The 22878-nt window shown below is 44.6% G+C and overlaps 1 protein-coding gene across 6 annotated transcripts in view; it reads left to right on the top strand.

The window, feature by feature from the left end:
- COL11A1 (collagen type XI alpha 1 chain) overlaps window positions 1-22878 on the top strand; it is a 407114-nt gene that overhangs the window by 39974 nt on the left and 344262 nt on the right. The window lies entirely within an intron of this gene.

Below are 22878 nucleotides of genomic sequence, written 5' to 3'. Positions count from 1 at the left end.
TCTGATCGCCAGCAATCTGCCGGTCAGACTGTTCTATTGTTGTCCTCGGCATGCAAAGCAACAACAACAAGGCAAATTAGAGATGAAAGAGCTGGCTTTGTGTGCGAAGAAAATGTTTCTCTTAAAGTCGAAGCGCTTGATTTTAAAAGAAAGGGAAAATGTGGGCATAGGTTTATTCATTAACTTTGTAATAAATATATGTTTTTATTTTCAGTGTGTCATCGGTCTAGAAAAAGTATATTAACATTACATCAATCACTGCGTGATTTATAAAAAATAAATTAAAAAAAAGTGCCAGGGCTCTCATCATGAGGTCACTGCAGCTTGCACCACACATTGACCCTGCCATGCAAACAATGATAGTAACAACACCACTACTAACCATCATACTCCTACAAGTGTGACAATTCGGATTATTTCAGGCCCCCAAAGCTATAAAAAGGGCTTGGGGAGGGGCAAGTAAAGTCATTTATGTATATTAAATTAATAATTAACTGTTGTTGTGGTTATCTCGATATTAGCAAGACAGCGCCACCCTGTGGCAGACTGTCACAAGCTCTGGTGTTGTCAATTAAGTACTGATGCTGAGCAAGGAAACCACTGGCTTAAATTAAGTACTGACATCAATACATTAAAAAAAACATAATGTCCTAGAAATCATGAAACTCTACAATACTATAAAAGATCCATACACATAAAAGAATAAAAACAAAATAAAATAATTGTGTGAACAATCATGCTGATATTTATTTAAAACATTTGGCCCCTAACAGACAATTTTTTTGTTATTGGGAGTGCCTTCTTTAAAAATAATCTGCTGCGATTACAAAATCCTTCATCTCTATCAAACTTTCAGATACATCAACAACTGGTTGCCCACCATCATTAAGAAACACTCCGGGGGTGAATAATCAATAAATATATTATTTATACGCAGATGATAAATTCTGTTCCTGACACTTTTCTGTGTATTCTCTGCCATGAACTACTAATGTGTAAGAATGGCAGCATACCCAGCCTGAATAACATATATGCTATTCAAACAATACGTGATGAGGTCATTTGTAGGCAAAAATGTAATATTTATTTTCTTCAGTTTATAAAAATGGCTTATATAGAAGGTTTTCTTTGGCATCAACATTTTTTCTGTACTTGCAGAACAAGCAACAAAATGGGAATGTTCCACAGCTTAAAGCTGAGCCTGAGGTGCACCCTAATCAAGAGCGTTATGCAGTTTTCTTAGCAGCCCACCTACCAATCACCCTCTAACTCTGATGTGCTCTTCTGCTATGTCAACATGAAATCAAATTGAGCCAAGGTGACCTGAGGTGCAAAGCTTGGAATGGTTTGAAAGCTCCTCAACAGAGGGCACCCACCCTCCAATTCGGACCTCCAATTTTGTCAAATTCCAACATTCATACAGCTGCCTCATGCACCAGTACTTGGAAGGACCTTTGCCTCATAAGCCTACTGAATAGGCAACATTGTGCTGTTAGTCCCAGACCTGTTTATAACATTTTGCACCTTTAGGCAGCAACTAATGGGCTTCAGATGAATTTATGATGGGTGCCTGAATAATAATTAGGCCTAGGGGTTATTTCCAACTTGATTCCTCTTAAATTCGAATTGCGATTCGTTCTTCACATCCCAGAAAGCATAATTTTTGTGTTGCTTATGTCATCCAATTGATTATTTATTTATTTAGGCATAAGGCTGCATAGCCCAGTCCAAGCAGCAGCCCCATCTGGATGACAATGAACAATATCATGTCATTGCCAAAGAACACAGCTGGAACAAGCTTGCTCTCTCATGTTGGAAGAAAGCATCACCCCTCCTCTTCCCTAGCTAAATTGCTGATATATATTGAAGAGGGGAGGGACATGCACACAACTCTGTCTCATGCCAAAGTTGCCCTAGATGGACCTATTTCTTCCAAGGATAGACACTTACTACTGCATTTGGCAGGAGCGAAACTTGGATCCTATTCAGGGTGGGAATTATCCTTAGAAACTTTGGGGCATATCATCAAGGGCAATATCGCCGCTTTAGCGGCACTTTTTGCCGCTAAAGCGGCGATATTTTTATCGCCCTATCAGCAAGCTGTCGCTAACAGCCGTTAGCGACAGTTTACTGGCAATAGCTCCCCTTGTCAGCACGCCTCCCATCGCATCGCTAATGAGATGCAAAGGAGGCGTGCCTGACAAGACTCAGTCGGGAAAATATCTCTAACCCTGCTTCGTCATATTGACAAGGAGGGTTAGCGATATTTAAAATCACGTTAAGTATGCCTTAACGCAGGAATTTAACGTCTGTTAAATTCCTGACTAAGGCATATCTAACATGGGGGGTGGATTGTGTGGCTAAGACCACAGGCCCTATCATCTAGGATATCGCCGTTTTCCACCATGGAAAACGGCGATATCCCCACTATCTCTGGAATTTTTATCGCCTCGGCGATGTGCGTTGTTGATAACGCGCTAACCGGGCGATAAATTCCACAGATAGCCGGCGATAAATATGCAAGCGCTAAGCGCGCTTTGCGATATTTATCGCTGGACCTTGATAATATGCCCCTTTGTAAATTCCCAAAAACTTGTAGGTATGTTTGTGTCCCCCAGATTTTGAAGGCATCTTTGTGCTTCAACACACATTCCTGTCCCTTTAACCCCTTGAGTGCCCATGACGAGATGGTCTCGTCATGGGCCGCGGTTGCGCTGTGCCCATGACGAGACTATCTCGTCATGAGCCCCGCCCGCTAATGAAACGCCCGGCACAGGGCGTGGAAAGGGCGGGGCACTCAAGAGGTTAAGGTTTGCTCACACATAAGATTACACCAAACTGGTAGAATTTGATATTTGAGTAAATCCATTTCTGAAGGTATCTTCATGTTTTGTGAAAGCAAATTATGAATTGACACTAATAAAACAGGCCATTTGTACATCTATATGTAATGTGGGTACAAACATGCCCAGTCTTATCAGAATTATGGACTATTTATTATATTAATTCGTTCCAGAAAGACTCTTATTGAGATCACAACCTGGCATCAGTCCTCCCCAGGGGTCAGCAGCAAGAGACCCCTATGGAATTCCCTCCACCTTACAATCTATGATAGAATGATACCACAGAACATATACAAATATCAGATCTAAACACTTCATAACATATCCCCCTCTGTTCCCTGCAAAAATACCTAAAGTAAGAAAGAAAAGAAGCCCAAGAGAACTGAAAACTGAAGTTAAGGTAAGAACTACCATAATTACCTAACGTAATCCTCAAGACAAGAAGGTGTCCTGCATAATCTGGAACTGCTTCTGAAAACAGTACCAGCCACATTCTCTCTGTGGAAGTTCTTCCACCATGACCCCTGCATTTGGTACTAGCCTCTACATCTTTCATAAACATGGCCGCTGAACTTCCATCATCCCCCTGTCTCGAACACTCTCCTCCCCTTTGAAATAGCGCAATGTTCCTATAATTCCACTTTTCACCATTCTCCAATGTGACAATGTACTTCCCAACAACGCAAAATGGACCTTTGCATTTTGAAATGCCTCTCTCAATTCACCTAGATCTCACCTTAACCCATTCACCTGCGTTAAACTTGGCTTTGTGCTTTCTGGTATCGCTTGATGGGTCCTCCTTGCTTTCGCTATTGTCAACCCTATCTCTGAGCCAAGCAGGCACCAACTTCGTCGCTGGCATGTGCCTGCACATTACCTGAAATGGAATTTTCTGTGTGGCACCATGCATGGTGGTACCATAAGCCCACACCATGGCATCCAACATTCTCTCCACATTACACTGATTTGTCAGAGCAAGTTGAATAGTGCCTTTGACCAAACGTTTGACTTTTTCCGCCAGACCATTGTCCTTTGGATTGTAAAGTGATGTGCGTATGTGTCTGATGCCATTTTTAAGCAAAAAGTCTGCCATCATCTGTGAAGTAAATTGTGTATCATTGTCAATGATCAACACCACGGGAACCCCTTCTTCCCTGAATATTTCCTCCATAATCGTGATGGTAGTTTTTGTCGTCACATCCTTCATGAACTTCACAATAATCCATTTGGAATGGACGTCCAGCACAACCACAGCAATCCTTAACTCAATAGGCAACTCCATCATGGGCCCAATAAAATCAAGACAGATGGTATGCCACGGCCTCCCTGGATTATAAAAGTGTCCTCCCTCATCTTTGCACCCTACCTTCAGCCTCTTTTCGCTCTCCTTGCAAATATAACAACCCTCTACCCAACCTTTCACTTGATCAATCATCCCATCCTCATCGACAAAATGTTGTGAAGAAAGCAACGCAGTGCGGTACAGCAGGATTCTTTGAATGTAACTTTTATTGAGATCACAACCTGGCATCAGTCGTCCCCAGGCGTCAGCAGCAACTGACCCCTATGGAATTCCCTCCGCCTTACAGTCTATGATAGAATGATACCACAGAACATATGCAAATATCAGAACTAAATACTTCATAACATAATTCTCTCAGCTTACTCTTGAGACATAAACCTAGCAGCATGCAGTCAGGAACATTCTGATTGTTGAACTATTGAGACTTGTCTTTAACTGACTTCGAACTAGATTAGGATTTGACAACAAGCAATTTTAGACACGGTTAATCAATATTAGTCTGGACCATACCCTAGCTATACTGTGGTAATGTTCACCCAATCTTGTAAAGAAACGAGAAATAAAGATGTGGCACATTACAAGACTCCCAATTATATATATAAAACATGAAATGGGCATCTAATCTCTCGAGAAAACAAATGCCTGATTTTCTTGTGCATCTGAGTGCATCCTGTTTCTGAAACAAGGCGAACTTTGAAATTGTTGCTAAAGTGACTCGAATTAAAGCAAGCGGAGAAACACCTGGACGCTAAACATGATTTAAAGTGCTGTGCCTTTATTGGGTGTGACGCTTTCCCAAGTTTAAGTTTTCTAAGGCGCTGTTTATTTGAAAGAAATATGACACTCTTTACCTTTGAAAAGAAAACGGTATATGTCAAGTCTTCACAAGAATAAAATAGAGATATGAAGCCCTCTGGCTTAAGTTTCTGGGGCCCCACCTAAGGTTTCATTCTTAACCCTTTGTAATTAATAACCCTCCAACACATGACACAATGTGTTTTGCTAGCTTGCCCTATGTTGCCTTGGGTCGTCTGCAGTGCTAAATCATTAATGGCTGCTCTGCTATTTGGACATAAAGGCTGGCGTTCGAAGCTCCAGGCACACAGAGGTATGCAATGCTGGAGTTATTTAAGAGATCTTGTTCAACATATTAGCAAAAATAAAACTCGTGCAAATTAAAAGCGACTGCACAGTACATGCACCCTGTCAACAGGTGGAGAGAACCACTATCTTTTTAGAAAACTCTTTTGTATAGTATATTTGGCAAAGGCATTTGGGGTACTCCTTAGGAATTACTCGGAAACTACAAGTGACCTTCTACTAAGGTGGTGTCATTTTAATGCCCATGGCGTTCTTGTTTAGTGTTCTCATGGTTTATAAAACTGCATCAATCAATCCCAAAGCCCTCAATAAAATGCAATGTGACAGAGCTGGGTTATTCAGAGCTTCAAGGTCACAACCATATCAGCTAAGCTCGACTCTTAATGGTGCATCCTCTAGATGGATTAATGGGACTGTCAGATGCCAGACCATAGGAAATGCCATGCAGGAAGGCCAGATACATACACATGGTGGCATTCTACCAAAGGACTCTCCGTTGTCTTTCTAGCGTAACCCTCAAGGCGGCTAAGAAGTAACATCTTAATAAACCAAAATACATCATGTCGGTTTTATCCTTCTCTTTACATTTTGTTCACACACCCTCATTAAAATGATACCAAACAAATGTAACAGGAAAAATACTCCATGGCAAAGAGATATTATTTATAAAACTTCACACTTATGAATATATCCCTCCGTTCCTTATCGAAGAATTTGTCACTAGAATGAAGGCACATCTGTCTATCTAGAGAATCATCACTCAAAATCTCAGACCCATGCCACAATGTGTAGTCTGTGTCACTTTTATTATTGCTTTCTCAGGAAAAAACATAAGTCACAGAACAAGGTTCAATAACCGAAAAACGGTTGTGTTACATTTGACACTCATTTCTCCAGCACAGATGACAGGCTTTGGGTGTAAACGAGATTGCGAAAGCCACTATTTCAACTACAGCCAATAAAAATAAAATAAAACCAGCAATACTGCTACTGTGAAGTAGGGAAAACAATAGTAATCTCTCAATGGGACAGATTTCTAGTGCACCTTTCCAACACACCTATAGCTCCACAAAGTATAAAAAGCAACAATCAGCTCACAATAAAGTTGAGACTAACCTTAAAAATACTATGGTACACATTTAAAGCATAGGCTCCAAGTGAAAATAATGTAGCTACCACTAGAAATTAGACAATGCAACATCTTGTCTTTGTTTAGGAAACAGATTAAAACATGGCTGTTCCCTAGAAAATGATCTCCTGTTTAAGTGCTGTCCAATCGGTTTCTCCCCACTTCACGTTCTGTTGGGTTGGGTCTTCTACCACAGCGCCAGGGTACCCGTAGGGTGTTTGTTGCGCTTTATAAATGTCATATACATATACAATACAAGAAACATGGAGGGGTTCAAACAAAACATGAAGTAAATGCTGCCTAATTCTAAAAGCACCCAGGGCTTTAAAAGTAAAAACTTCGGCTAAAGCAATCACTGGTCTAGATCCCTCACTCTGGAATGCCATACCGGAGACATTTGAATCTTCTCATCTGATCAAAGTATTTCTGACTCCTGAATCAAACTAGTGTCCCAATCCCAATTTCCTTCCTTCCTGTACACGCACACCTTTTCTCGACCATTGAATTATCAAGAAACAATTTGTTGCTATAACAATGACAGAAATATTAAGTTGTTATAATGTACAGCACACTGATACCGCCTACTTTGGTTACACAATATCAATACAATATAAATAGTCATCATAAATTTTTTATTATATAGAAGGGACAAGAACTGAAAATGTCTTTAGACTGGTTCAAGGTTAAAGAGATTAGTTAAACTCCTAATGTGTGAAATACTTTATTAGTGTTTCAAGTACAGTGGTATTGTTTGTGCATGGCTGCATGTAATCAGGCTTGCACTGGCCATACCAAGCATTGGATGTTTTACCGGAAGGCTTGCTGGGTGGCAGGCGTGTTCACTTTTCTCGTTGGGGTCCAGGCAGGCCATTTTTTCTGCCTGCAGCTCTTTACAAACAAACAGTGCTAATCAAATGGTTTTAAAGTGTGCATCCTACAAAAATGGGGGCATATTATCAAGAAACGGCATTAAAATTATCGCCGCTTTAGCGGTAGAAAACTGCCGCTAAAACGGCGATAATGGGCTAGATAATATGCCCTTGAGAATTCACATAGAAGCCCATGTTCTGGTGTCAACATGGGCTTCTATGGGAATTATCTGCGGCATATTATCAAGCCCATTATTGCCGCTTTAACAGCAGTTTTCTGCCGTTAAAGCGGCGATCATTTTAACGCCCCTAAAGCCCCTAATTTCTTTTGCATTAGTTTGGTTCCTGTTTCCTGTAGGGTCGCCCTGAGCAGCACTGACATTCAAGGGGAAGGGGGTGTTAGGGGTCTGCTGATGCTTGGCTCAGAGAGTCCCGTGCATATATGATTATGACACTTCAAAATTCAAAACAGTGAGTCTTGATAACGTAGCCATTGAAATCAATTTCAGTTTACTATATTAAATATTTCCATTGCATTGAGTGACAATTGTTAGAAGTGATTCTAATCATAAAATTAGAAACATTCAAACTTTTTTACAACTCCCTTAACAATGACATTATTAGTCAAGCAAGAGGAAAGTCAGTTATCTTTTGCTCACTATCTATGCATAGGGTATAACTAGAGTTGGAATAACATTACAGTAGTTTGTTTCTGTGCAGCAAACACCCTGAACTGGTGTATTCACAGGTGCTCTCATGTGATGATGAAAGACAAGGCACTGTGAAAGAAGTAGATGCCTAAGATCACACATGCAGTCGAGTGGAAGTCGGGATAGATGCAAGGTTTCCTGGTTTCACATTGTGCAATTTAGCTACAACATAGTTATCTCTTGGTCCCTTCAATTTTACAGCAACTCTTATTGTGTTCGACATGTGCTTAGAATCGAAGCAGCACTTAGGGCAAAAGTGAAATGGGATGCCACTGAAAAGGAAACCTTGAAGCAGTGTATATTATGTGGCACACATCTTGTACGAGTACCTGCAAAGTGGATACAGGGTACCAATAGCTGCGATTGATTAAACACTAGTATGAGGAAAATAAAATGACATATCCTGTCAATTGCTTTACTTATTTTGTGTTCACCTTAAGAAGAGCATCAGAAAACGAAAAATAAAAAACAGACCCATGAGGAGTAACCATTTCCTAGAAGTGACTTCAATATAAAAACACGTTTTACCTCGACATACTGGAATGTCATAGTACTGTAAGGGATATAGGGAAAAGGGTTCCTCTAAATATGAATCAATAAATAAATAAAAATATGGATTGGAATAGTGCAATCATCGTGGTTAAGAATGTGAAAAGTGAATAAAGCTACTCTGAAAAATGTTTTATGTTCATGGGTTGAACATAATACCCACTGTTATATATAAGCGAACACTCTTGTTCGGCTGACTCTCGTCAGCCGCTGCTCCAGACGTGCATCATTTGTCTTTGCACTTGATGAGCGCTAGTGAAACATTTCACTTTTTGCTTCAGTTGCGTTTAGGAGGGATTTGTTTTTTCCGTGCATGCCTTTCACATTTTGTAAGCGGTCAATATGTCAAGCAGTTTTTCCTAGTCTCAGACTATACATCTTATTGCTCATAAAATGTAAGTTTTTAGTCTTTTGTGGAAATGTCAAATTTTACTTCTGCCCACAAGGTGAAGAGTGTTCAAGAGTCCTAGTTCTGTTGAACATGTGTATCCTCTTATTCAATTCTAGTCTCTTGTCGCCCAATATTTTGCCATCCTGTCCTCTTTCTGTCCCTTTTCTCACAGACTTTTGGAGAATTCTGTTCCAGGAGAAATCTTCTCTGTGCAAAACAAAACAAAAATATGTTTTAAAAAATATAGTCTAATGCTGGCCCCTCTGCTTCTCTTTGTAATCATTGCTCCTTTTGAGCAAGTCAGTGATACTATTAGTACCAGGTTCCATTATACAACTGTTATTGTGCAAGACACTATTAAAGAGCATAAGGGCACTTGCATCCTGCAGACTAAGTCTGTAATTTTTACTATTGTTTTCTCCTCTTATGATGAGCATTTTTGGAAGATGCTGTGTCTAAAGTCAAATTGGGTTTACTAGCTGGCCTATGTCCACTGAGTAGGAAAACATCTTTACCCTGCATCTACAGAATTAACCAGATAACTCATTAATCTCTCTATATTGTATTGTACTCTTTCACACTAATTCAAATTTGTCAAAGTTGCTCCTCCTCCTAAAAATATCTGGTGCTGATGTGGCAATCCCGGGGAACCACCACCCAAACTATCTTCTTCCTGCAGCAGCTAAAGTTCTTGAGGTCTATGTTTCCCTGTTTCCAAGCACCTCTGCTCACTTCTTGAACCATGCTTCATTCTAGGCAGTGAACATGCTGGATTCCACTCAGGCCATTACACCGAGACAGGCCTCCACGCGGCCCTCAGTTTTTATTCATTGATCCTTCTGTGGCATTTGACTCCATCTATTCCTCTGTTCTGTTGCAGCGGGGTTCTCAGGATGGGCTTTCTTATCCTTCAGCTCATTCTTTCGCCACAACTTTCAAGCCTCTTACTTCTTCCACCTCTGATCTTAAGTGTGGAGTCTGCCTCAACTTCTCCATCTCCATTGGCAGAATAGCTCTACTCCTCCAGTTTCGGCTATTACTTGAATATTGATGGCACTCAACTCACCATTTAGCATGACCGTAAAGTGAGAAGGTAAAATCAATGAACTTTTGAAAGCGTGAAAGAGATACAACCCCATAGTTATCAAAAAATGCAAATTAAGTTTCCCTCTAGGTCCAGAACAAATGTCTAAACACAACTTTATAACGAGTCATATTTTTAATGCTTGCCTCTCTCATAACCCTCATTATTTCCACCACTGTATCCACCTGCACTTTTCATTTCTACGACTTGCCTTTTCCTAAGGAGACTCACAGCTCTGACTCTTGCCCTCTTTATGTTAACACACTCTACTCGGTTCTCTCTATATTCCTCCCTCGGGTCCTCCCAGTGGCACAAAACCACAGTGCCTGCCCGATACAGCAGGGCAATCATTTTTGCCTCACTCACCTCCTTTTCTATACCCCGCCGTGGCTACCCATTATGTACTGTCTGACAAGCAAGGGGCTCTTTACAGCTCCTCAGGCCATGTATGGACACTCACTACTTTTCATTAGTAGCTGTCATTGAGGCCTGGATCTTACTGTTTCTCTTCTTATTGTCATTCCATTGTGCCCACTTTGGAGGCCACAATCCACCCACACCTGTTTCTTCTGTATACAACCCTGTTGTTTTTCAACTTTAATCTGTTACATTCCCCTTGCCGTTCGGTAAGAGACCTTACAACCTGGATTTGCTCCTAAGTCTCAAATGTTTTCTGCTTTTTGCTAACGTCTTCATAATGCAGAGACACTGCTCTGATATATGTGCACCTACAAATAAAAGTTGACCTGGCCAAACTCATGGGAGTGCCGTTTGGACTCCCTAAGACATGAAATTAAATTGTGACACCCTTATAACTCGGGTTTGGGCATCCCAAGTGGATCATGGTGAAAAGGTGCAAGAAGCGCCTTCTCGTGTCTTCTGGGCTCCCTCTGGTCTGCTGCCGGTAGGAAGAGGGAGCTCAAGGCAGTGGGTAATTATGATGCTGTATTGTTTAGGGGGGCAAGAGCGCTTGTGCACATTTTGGGACAATGTGTGTTTCTCCGTTTGTGCTCCCACAAAGTTTGTATACCTTTCTAGTCGCATATATGTGCCACCCACAAGGAGTTTCCGATACTGACCTTTTCAAACTGGCCTTCTCTATCTTTATTCTAAACATGCAGCTGCGTGAGATTTTTGCTCTGCTTGTCAGAGCACATGCAGGTCCTAAGACGGTGTCAAACAGAGCAGCTACCTTTCTTTTTCTTTTCTCACACATTTAGCTTGATTTTACTAGGATCTGCATTACTTCAGTGCCACTTTTTTTCAGAAATGAAACTTTATATCACGTTGTTAGGCTCTGCCTCACAGTCTGCACTCTGTTCTCAGTTTCATTGTACTGCGTTTCATCTGGTGCACAGTACAGTCAGTTCCCTCTCTGTCAGAAATAGTTTTCGTCATGTTTTTAATATACCCATCACCTTTACACAATCACAACTAGCCGAGCACTTTCATCCTCGCCTGATTCCCATCTCTAATAATGTTGGTGTCCAGACGTTTAGACTTGAAATTCTTTTGAACTTGAATTTTATCGAGTGGTCAGCTTAAATTACAGAAACGGAAACATGGCAGGCAAAGAACAAAAGGGCAATTTTAGAGGGGTGATTAGCACTACCCTTCTGCCTTAAGCATGAACTCAGAAGCAAGGCATGTGGGTCGAATGTCTGTTTATTATTAAAAAGCCTGACCTCCAAAGGTCTGCCCGCCTACACGTTTCAGGTTTCTTCCCTAAGTAGCCACAGCCTGCCTCTCCTTCGCTGCATATTCCTCTGTTTCATTTGCCCTTCTTCAGGCCATGACTACTTGACTCGTGCATAACCCTCTCGTCTCAGGATTTTTTATGGAATTCTATATATTGATGGCGACTAGACCCCTCTGAAGTATGTCTGGTTCTCCCTTAGCAACTTTCTCTCAGACACCCACATAGGAAGATGTTCCTTGTTGACTGTTCCAACCTCAAATTTGTCGTAGCCTGAAACTTCCATGCCTTAGCCTGGACTGCGACCACAAATGAACAAGCACAGTACACCATGAGCTATATTACATCCTTGAGCGCTGATGGAAGGCCACGTCAGACACAGAACAAGCATTGGCATAGCCAATAGGTCTCGCCTTTGGGACCTTATAAGTATTTAGCCATGCAACAGTTGCATAACTAAATACTTATAAAGTCCCAAAAGCGAAACCTATTGGCTATGCCAAGCGGCCGTGCGGCCGCGAAAGTGAAAGTAATCGTGGTAAAGCGTGGCGCGCGTGCCCGCGTACATGCACTGTAGCTCTAGGCTGGCCTGGTAGCACTTTTTGGAGCCCTCTCAATAAGTCTCACCAGACCAGCGCATGCGCTGGGTCAGGCGAGACCTAAAAAGGAGCTCATTGTTGCGCACCGTCGCTAAATGAGGCGCTGCCAGCTGCAGGTCCAGGCGAAATTTCAATTATGCAAATGGAATTCGTGTAATTTTGGGAATATCACATCTTACTCGTTATGCGAGATTCCTGAAATGACTCAGCACATTGCGTAATTGTGCTACATTCACAGCAAAATGTTAGCACATGAGCGTGGAAAACAACGGGAACGACCAGAACATGAGTAACTGTTCACAGTCCTGCGCTTTTGCCGTTTTTTCAGGGCAATATATTTTCTCGCACCCAGAATGGAAGCAAAACTGAATTTCCTGCTGAAAAATAGTGCTAACTGAAAGATTTTCATTTTGCGAACTAAGCATAATTTTGCATACATTTACAAAAATTTTGAACATATATCTGGAACCAAATTACATGAATTTCCCACAAACATAACTGGCTGTTGACCAGCTATGGCCTGGAGTCCAGGCCCACAGTGTACCTGTGTTTGCCTACACTCCTCAGCACAGAGCACCACCAGAAAGTAGTGGTCTTACCCTCCACTCTAAGGGGCATATTCACTAGGAACTATCGCCGAGTCAATGGCACTTTATTGCAGCCAAAGTTGCGATAAATCTATCGCCCCATTCACAAGCTGGTGTTAACAGCCCACAGCACCAGTTTACCCGCGATAACAGCCACCAAAAACATCGCCACAGAGGCCCCCGCAACTATCGCTAATGAGATGCAGGGTGGGGGTTCCCGTGCCAAAAGCCGTGACAACATCACACCTCAACATTCACAACCAGACAGAACTGCGAAAGAAACACAAAACAGGCGATAAGGCGCGTTAGCACCAGGAAATCTACACCTGCTCTGACCTGGTGTAAAGTCGGACGGCAGCCTGCACAGCAAAAGGGAGCACAGCCCAGGGCCACATCGGAAGGGCAACAGATGCCATGGAGCCACCCATCATGCAGCCCGGCCACCCAAGAGGGCCACAACACCCACGACACCACCCCCAGTACCCTCCCTGGCGTACCGTCCCTGGCACCCCCCGACCAAAGACATGCCACATCAGCTACATATAAACATGCACAAAATAATCCGCCTTACGTCGCACAATCACAACTGGTGACATGCATGTGTCGACACAGAAATGAGCAGCACACATTCACGAAGCAACAAATGAAACTTTATTAAAATGAACACTGAAATGAAATAAAGACACATGGCCGCTCTCCTCGGGACAATCCGTAGGTCCTAGCCTGCAAGACAAAAAACATGATGAGAAGGTGTGTCCTGTGCACATCAAAGGACAGAGAGAGAGCGAAGGGGAGATAGTGGAAGAGAGGAAGAGAGAGAGAAGAAGAGAGGGGGAGAGAGAGAGAGAGAAAGAAGAAGAGAGGGTGAGAGAGAGAGAGAGCAAAGAGAGGGGGAGAGTGAGAGAGAGAGAGAGAAGAAGAAAGGGAGAGAGAGAAGAAGAGAGGGGAGAGAGAGAGAAGAAGAGAGAGGGAGAGACAGAAGAAGAGAGAGAGAGCGAGAGAAGAAGAGCGGGGGAGAGAGAGAAGAAGAGAGAGAAAGAGAGAGAGAGAAGAAGAGAGGGAGAGAGAGAGAAGAAGAGAGATAGAAGAAGAGCGGGGGAGAGAGAAGAAGAGAGGGAGAGAGAGAGAAGAAGAGAGGGAAGAGAGAAGAAGAGAGAGGGAGAGAAGAAGAGAGAGGGCGAGAGAGAAGAGAGAGAGAGAGAGAAGAAGAGAGGGGGAGAGAAAGAGAGAAAGAGAGAGAAGAAGAGAGAGAGAGAGAGAGAGAAGAAGAGAGGGGGAAAGAGAGAAGAGAGAGAGAGAGAATAAGAGAGGGAGAGAGAGAGAGATAGAGAGAGAAGAATAGAGGGGGAGAGAGAGAGAGAGAGAGAGTGCTGTCCCTGCGCACCCAGGCCACACTGCTCACCTGCTGCCACCAGTGTGTCTCCAACAGGGCCGGACTGACTACCGGGCGTTTTTGAATTCTTCCGAGCAGGGGGCTGATTTCACTGGGGTGGGGGCTGATTTCGTTCATGGAGACCTGCGTGTACTTCGAAATAACTAAAGCAAAACGAATTTCGTTCAGTACACGCAGGTCCCCATCAACGAAATCAGCCCCCAGCTCAGCAGCATTCCAAAACGCCCGGTAGTCAGTCCGGCCCTGGTCTCCAACCACGTGCCTGTATGTATCGCAGTTCACCAGGTTACACATCTGAGTCAGAGCCGTCAGCTGAATCAGAGTCCAGATACATGACTGGCACAGTACACACACCTGCACAAGACAACATCGCGTGCCCGTCCATGCACACCCAGGCAGAGGCATCCCAACCGCCACTCAACGGAGCATGCCCGCCCATGCACACCCAGGCCTCACTGCTCACCTTCCGCCACCGGCGGGTAGACGGGAGGTCCCACCACGTGCCGCTGCAAGCCACAAGCCCGGGGCCCACGGACATGGCACCATCTACACCATGCAGCCATGCTCCGCAAGCCAACAGGCCTCACGTTTGGTGCTGGGTCTTGATTACTCCATGGCAGAGGACATACCAGTGCACCCGTCACCATCGCAGGCTGCACACCCGCTCAGAACCTCAAAGTGCCACTGACTCAGTGCACCCAAAGTCACCGTCATGTGGCGGGGTGCCTGTGCCGTCCGCAAGGCCTCGGATGCCACTAACCCTGTGCAACCTCAGTCTGCGCCATGTGGTGGTAGACCCGTGCCGTGCGCCTGGCCTCGGATACCACCAACCCTGTGCGCAACAAGTCATGGGCCCTTTATAAATGAGAAGCGTGGAGTGGCCGTCATCCAGTCACCACCGGAAAAGGGGAATGTGATGTCGTCGGCCCCTTATGTTGGCGGAGTCACATGGCCAGTGACGCCTGTGCCGGATGGGTGTGGCGTGTGTGCAAACCTGCTCTCAGGGATTGGCTGTGACATGCTGACGACTAAAACAGTGACCTGCACACCACCAGCGAGTATGCCTGTGATGGGTAGCAATGATGGCCCCCCCTCGGTGCGTCATCGGAGTGGTCTGGCCTGCCGTACGGGACCCGGTACACAATATGCAATGTGGCAACCTCTGACTGGCATCCCACAGGATGAGCATCATTGACGCAAGGGAAATCACTGTCCCTACATTCATTCACACATTCATACATTAATGATGAAAGACATGACACAGCAGTGCGTCACTGGATGTTTATTTGCACATCCAGTGCAGTTATGTAGCTGGAGCGGTACAGGGCAATGCCGAGCAAACTACACAATATGGGCCCATGGAGGGCCAGCCAGAGTCCATCCGGAGATGACAAGTACTGCGGAAGAGGAAGGGTACAGTCCGCAGTCTGGTCGCCGTGTCATTGGTCATCAAACAGGATATGGCAGTCCATGTCTCTGTCCAAGGTAAGTGCATCGGAGTGTATCGGGGGTCAGTGGAAGGTCATGAGGCCATGTGTGGCACCAAGCAGAAACAGGCCAGGTGGCAGATATGAATGCTAGTGCCTCCTGATCACAAACCCATCCATGTCCTCATCCCCGGAAGTGTGCCCTGCCCTCCCTGTGGGTGTTGCAGTAACGGCTGTGGCACTGTGTGCCACTGACACATCAGGGGCCTGAGTGGATAAGTCTGCCGCACTGTGAGGCACTGACACACCAGGGGGCGGGGAGGTGGATGATGTGGGGGCAGCAGCATTCATCAGCGCCACGCCTTGTGGCGACAATGCCATGATGGAGGTCTGCAGGGCATGATAGATCCCAGCTACATTTCAATGATATGCAGCGGTGGCTGCCATCTTTCCACCTCCATAGGCATCATGTCCTCCATGAGCCTCCGCATGTGTGCCAGCTCATGGCTGGTATCACTGGAGCCACTCTGAGCGGACAACTTTTCTACTCTCCGCGTCATGACTCCAGCAATGTCAGTCAGGGCTCGTTGGAGACCACGTGGCAGACATAGACACCCAAGGATGGCGTCCAGTTTGGCAGCCATGATTTCGAACCCCACCTGCACCTGCACCTGCTCAGCCGCATCCCTCTGGCCAACCAGCACACAGTGTTGGAAGGCCATTTGTTGGAGGGTGCCGGGGCTGTGGGTGCCTCCTGCTCGGTGGTTTGGGTGGTGGGTGGGGTCTCCTCGATGTAGCTGGGCTGCCCTGATCCTGGAGGTGAGTCGCGGATGAGGTCAATGATGTCTAGGAGGGTTTGTGCATCGATGCTGGTGTTGTCCTCCTCGTCATCAGTGAAGAGTGGCTGGAACTGCTCTGCAGGAGGTGTTGACGATGCCCTTGCGATGTGAAGGGGAGATGGTGTATTACAATGAGTCCACATGTACATAACCGCATGCTACAGGTTGACATTCCGACAGCATGGCATTATACATTGTGACAGTCTGTGTGTCTATGCGAGGAGCCAGGGTCATTGTGGGTGTGTACTGTGCCCTGCTTGATTGTGCATGTGTGCCATCGTGCCCATCTCCACCCATCCCCCCAGTACCTGGTGGTCACTCACCCTGTTGCTGTTGTGTTGTGTCCTGTTGAGCAGTGTCCGGTCCCCCGACTCCGGCCACAGTATCCACACTGATGACTGTCGACACCAACTCCTCCATGTCATCCAGCACGAGCTGTGGCGCTGGGCCTCCACCTCCAGTCTGCGTTGCTGCCTTCTGGTTGGCAGAGAGTTTCTCCTTGGTCTTCCGCTTGATGTCATTCCATCACCTCTTGACCTCGTCCATTGTCCGCTTGTGCTCTCCGACGGCATTCACCTTGTCGACGATGTCCCGCCATATTCCAGTTTTGGTGCCCAATGACACGTTGGAGGTGACGAAGAGTTGTTGATGGTGTTCCATCATGTTAGAACTGGGGGTCTCTAATTGGCAGAGGTAGGTAGGTACCTTTGACCAAATAGGGACCCTTGCTTCCAAGTCAGGGAAAGGGGATAAAACTACTGGATAACCCCTGCTCACCCCCTTGGTAGCTTGGCACGAGCAGACAGGCTTATCTCAGAGGCAGTGTGTTAAGCATTTGTGAACACATACAGTAATACAGTGAAAACACTACAGATGGACACCACACAGGCTTTATAAAAATAAGTATTCTTTATATAGACTTAACACAAGACCACACATGACAAAAATCCACAATACTGTACTCCAAATTGACTTAAAGATGGTAGAATTAACTTAGTTCAAGTTGATGGTAAATCCGACAAAGTTCTCACTAAAGTACCTGGATGTGTAACGCAAAATAAACAAAAGGCTCGCAGCGTTGGAGATGCGTTGGTTCCTTGCTTCGGGGGAGATGATGCGTCGCGCCTCAATGCTTGCGCAGAGTAGGGCATGTGTCTTGATCCTTACTGGAGAGGAGGTGATGCGTAGATTCTCGTACTGCGGCCCGCTTGCAATGTGGCAAGATGTCGCCCTTGATGCGACGATGTGTGCACGCCCAAGCAGCCGTGCGGCGAACTCTGTACTTTGGAGCCGTGACAGGCCCTGCTACACACTTCTCCGATGATGCGACGGCAACCTTCTTTCTAAAAGTGGTATTTTCAAACACAGAATGTTAAAACCAACTTCACTAAAATATGTATTTTATCATTCTGAGTTCAGGCATACTAAACTCGAACTTCTACCATGTTCCCTGAGTCAGTTAGGATTATAAGATGTAATAATAAAACTGTCCATTCTGGCCTATGGGGAACAGGTAGCCTTGCAATAGTGAAAAACGAAAATGGCTGTGATTCACGATTAGGACATGCCACACACACCAGGGCATGTCCTACCTTATACTTACAATGCACCCTGCTCTTGGGCCTACCATAGGGGTGTCTGATATGAAGAAAAGGGAAGGTTTAGGGACTGGCAAGTGGGTGCACTTGGTCAGTCAACATGGCAGTCAGAGACTGCACACAGGCTCTGCAGTGGCAGGCCTGAGACACATTTCACAAGCTGCTTTTGTGGGTGGCACAACCAGTGCTGCAAGCCCACCAGCAGCATTTGATTTACAAGCCCTGGGCACACATGGTGCACTGTACTAGGGTCTGACAAGTAAATCAAATAACCCAATCATGGAGTCACTAATCAATACATGAATTTACACAAGACAGCATATGCACTTTAGCACTGATCAGCAGTGGTAAAGTGCCCAGAGTCATAAAACCAACAAAAGCAGGTCAGAGAAAATATAGGAGGAAGGCAAAAAGTTCAGGGATGACCCTGCAAAAAGGGCCAAGTCCAACACATCACCTCCGTGACTATGATCCTGTTCGCCTGCGGACTGAAGTTCATCTTCCTCGTCTTCTTGTCCTTGCCCTTCCCTGTCCCCGATGTCCCGGGCTGGTCGTCCGGGGTGCTTTTGGGGTTGCGCTCGTCTTCTGCGCCTGCTCCGGCTGCCTCCATGGTGCTTGGGTGTAGGTCAGTTTGGGTGTGGGTGTTTTTTCTACTTTCATGGTGATTTTTTCGGCCCTGCCAGGTGTGTGTTGCAGGCCTGGTGCTGCTTATCGCTGATTTCCTCATTGAGTTTCGGCCCATCGCGTGTTTTTTGGTGTTGTGGTTTGTGGTTTTACCTCCATCATGTTGGTTGTATCGCGGACATTGTCCGCGGTGTTGGCGGACTATCGCATGGTACCATCTTGTGAATTCCACATTTTCGTGCGATGGGCTGCGATATTGGAAGTTGCGTTATGCTACTCTTGCGGTAGTCATAACACTTTCTTGTGATTATACCCCTAAGTCTCTTTATAGACGAATTGGTATGTGGGTTTCCTTTCGATACATCTGCAAATAGTTCTGTTCTTTTCCCTGTGCGTTTGGCACACACAGGCACTGTATAAACAGACAGACTACGCCAAGGTGGGCAAAGGGAAGATACGGAAGCAATCCTATTTGTGGTATTTAAACAAACCGTTTGCGAATGGTTAGATGTAGTTTTGAAGGACATATTGGGTTCGTTCAACGGCAGTAACTTTAGTTGCTTCCCCTCTTGAGCATGTGAGCAATATGTCAAGGTTTATAGCGTCATAGGTCGCAGACAGACTGCAGAAGGGACAGGCCGAAGAAGAAAGCATTAGCATAGTTCATGCTTATCCTTTATGGCCTACCAACATTTCCTACTTTGGATAATAAATCATTTAGGGGAATATTTTTCTTAGATTCTGCGTGCCCTCTGAAAACAATCGCAGTTTGCTTTGACTGTTCATCTACTTTGTTGGCACAATTAAAGCATAAATTCAACACCATAACGTGACTGCATCACTAGTGAACTGAGGTTCATTGTTCTTGTCTGTTCTTGGCAGATTGCTGAGCTCTTTTGTGAACAATTTTAGTTACTTATTTTCTATTGTGGGCGTAAATGGTAGGTCGAGAGTGTGCGTGATTTTGTAGTGAAGTACTTTCATAGACCAAAAGTGTGGGTTGTCTTTTGGTGTTAATGTGACTGGATTGCAGTTATCATGGAAATTGCTTATACTTACTTTTTTGATCTGTCTGCATGGGATGTAAACATTTTCTGGCTCGAGAAAATGTAGAAAATGTTTTTAATTGAGGAGGTGGAGAGTGACTAATAAATAATGTGACAATAGCCATGATCGAACATATAATATGCTGCATAGATTGCGTCTTTTACAAATTATTTGAAGCCCATTTCTTTCATTTTATATCTTACATTTGGTGCTCACTTATGCACAAGACCGTTCAGTCATAAGTGTTTGTCAAGTTGAAACAACCAATACATGAGGAATATTCAAAGGCCTTTCCTTGATCAAATTGATGTGATTTATGAGTCTGCATTCCAATGAAATCTTATTTTGAAAACTATTCAACGTATCTGTAGTACAGTGACTAGTGCACAATAGACCGCTTCCATTCAGCAATTACATTAAATCCTTAACTTTTTTATTCTACCAATGCAGAGCCAAGAATACTTCCTTATTATATATTATGTCCACTCCTCCAACATTAAGGGTTTGATTCGCACATCTACTCTTGCACATTTGCAGTCAGCAAACTGTTTTTTAGATGTATGAGTACGTACTAACTGAACACAGATCCCCAGAACCTGTGTGAAAGTGGCGTGCTGGTCTTGCAACTCAAGAGCTGATGATGCACAATCCCCTGTAAATACTAAAATGCTGGGTGTGCACCCTCAGCTGTAACACTGATCACCCCAATAATCCATGTAGTCTGAGTTCAGAAATCACACATTCCTGGAGAGGCCTTAAGGAGCCCATCCCTGGGAATGTAAAAGGTTTCATCCACTCAATAGAAAGCAATCTGCTCCACTCCAATCCAAAACAATCTGCCCTACTCCAATCCAAAACAATCGGTCCCACTCCAATCAGCCCCATGCTAATCCAAAATAATCTGCCCCATTCCAATCTGCACCACTCCAATCCAAAACAATCTGCCCCAATCCACTCCATTCCACCCACACTGATCCACCCCAACCCATCCAAATCCAATTTACCCCACTACAATCCCCCCAGCCCACCCAACCCCACCCCAATCAATCCACATCACGCCAATCCATCCAATCCAATTCACCTCAATCAAATCCTATCCACCCACTGCAATACAATCGTATCCTCTCCAGTCCTCCTCACCCCCACACAAATCCAATCCATCTCATAATACCCCACTCAATTCCACCCCACTCAATCCCACCTCGCCTCACATCATTCCACTCCACCCCACCACACTGCACTCCAGTCCACTCCACTCCAAACCAATCCAACTCACTCAGATCAACCCCACTCCTCTCTATCCCACTATAATCTACCCCACCCACCCACTCCAATCCTATCCACCCCACCCTATTTCATTCCACCCCACTTCAATCTACTCTACCCCATCCAGTCCACCCCACTCTAATCCATCCCACTCTACCCAAATCCTATCCATCGCAGTTCAGTCCACTCCACTAAGTTCAATCCATCCTGCCTACCACACTCCAATCCACTCCACTCTGGTTTAATCCACCCCAACCCATTCCACCCTACTCCTGTCCAATCCACCCCACTCCATTCCAGTCCAATCCACCCTCTCCACTCCACTCTAACTAACCCCACTCCAAATCACCCTTCTCTAATCCAATCCAATCCACCCCACCCCAATCTAATCCACCCCACTCCAAATCAATGTATATCCACCCCAATCCAATCCACTTCACACCATTTCAGTCCACCCCGCTCCACTTCACTCAATCCAACCTAGTCTACCCCAATCAAATCCACCCCAATCTACTCCAGTCCAATCCACCCATCTGCCTCAATCCTCCCCAACCCCCTCTACCCTATTCCACTCCACGGTATGCCACTCCACTCTATAACACTCTCTAGAACCACTGAACTGTACTCCCCTCTACTCAACACTACAAAACTCTACTCCACAAAATCTAGTCCACAACACTCTACTCCCCCCCACTCCACTGTAGGACACTCTGCTTCCCTAACTTTACTCCAAAAAATCCAGTCCACAAGAATCTACTCCTCCCACTCCACTGTAGGACACTCCGCGTCCCTAACTTTCAGCCACACTGAACAGCTGTGACACTGGTGAAAACATGGCAAAACCACATTGCCATAGCCAATAGCTCTTGTTTAGGTGAGACCTATTGGCTTTGCCAATGCTTGTTACGTTTGCTTTGCTACTAGCCTCGCAAAATCATTTGACATCATGATCAACAGTTTAAACAAAAATATCTACCCAGGTGATCATACTTTTATTCTTGTGTTTTACCTCACCTACTAAATCACTTTTCAAATTAGAAAATATCTCACAATCTAAATAAAGATCCGTGAAAATCGGTATGTAATTTGGCCCCCTGACCTGGTTATTTGCATGCACATTGTACTGAAACCCCGAATGTTTCGCATAGACTCTACCATGGAAAGAGCTAGGCAATTGTTTGTATAGAATGTGCTCAGGCAAACTTTTATCATGCAAGTTCAGCGTAAACACCATCAATGGGTTTTGTGTGTTTTTTTCATCTTCTCCAACTTATGCTTTCTGCTTAATTTTCACTCTCGGGAAATTGACATGAGCAGAAAATATCTAACGGAAAGAGCGCAAATGGTCATGTGCTGCTTGAGCAATATTACTGCCTTACCCTAGAAACTGTAAGGGAAAAACCCTCCGTAGAGTCTCGTGCAGCTATCAGGCATAGTTCACTTACTACGAATTATGTTTACGAAAACTATGCATTTTCCAGAAGAAATATTTTTTATAATTTAATGCAATTGGGACAGAATAAGAACATACATTTTGAAATACTGTCTATAAGGAGATTCTCCCTTTTCTATTTGACTTAGCCCTTCAGTGTGACTGGAAGTGCTTTCCAGAGCACTGGACCTAAAACCATGCTTTTCTTGCCACCTCAAGTCGATTGTTTCATACATGTGTTACCTTGTCAATGAGATGCCACTGAGGAGTAGAAAGAGAAAGAATAATTATATGCAAATCGGCTATATAGCGTTCAGGAACTATCACTGAACTGTCATTTTCCTATTTCTATGAACCAACCCAACATTTGACACAGTAGCCACTTCCAAGG

This window comes from Triturus cristatus, chromosome 4_2 (genome assembly GCF_964204655.1).
Source record: "Triturus cristatus chromosome 4_2, aTriCri1.1, whole genome shotgun sequence".
NCBI classification, from domain to species: Eukaryota; Metazoa; Chordata; class Amphibia; order Caudata; family Salamandridae; genus Triturus; species Triturus cristatus.
This window is presented reverse-complemented; position numbering and strand designations above follow the sequence as displayed.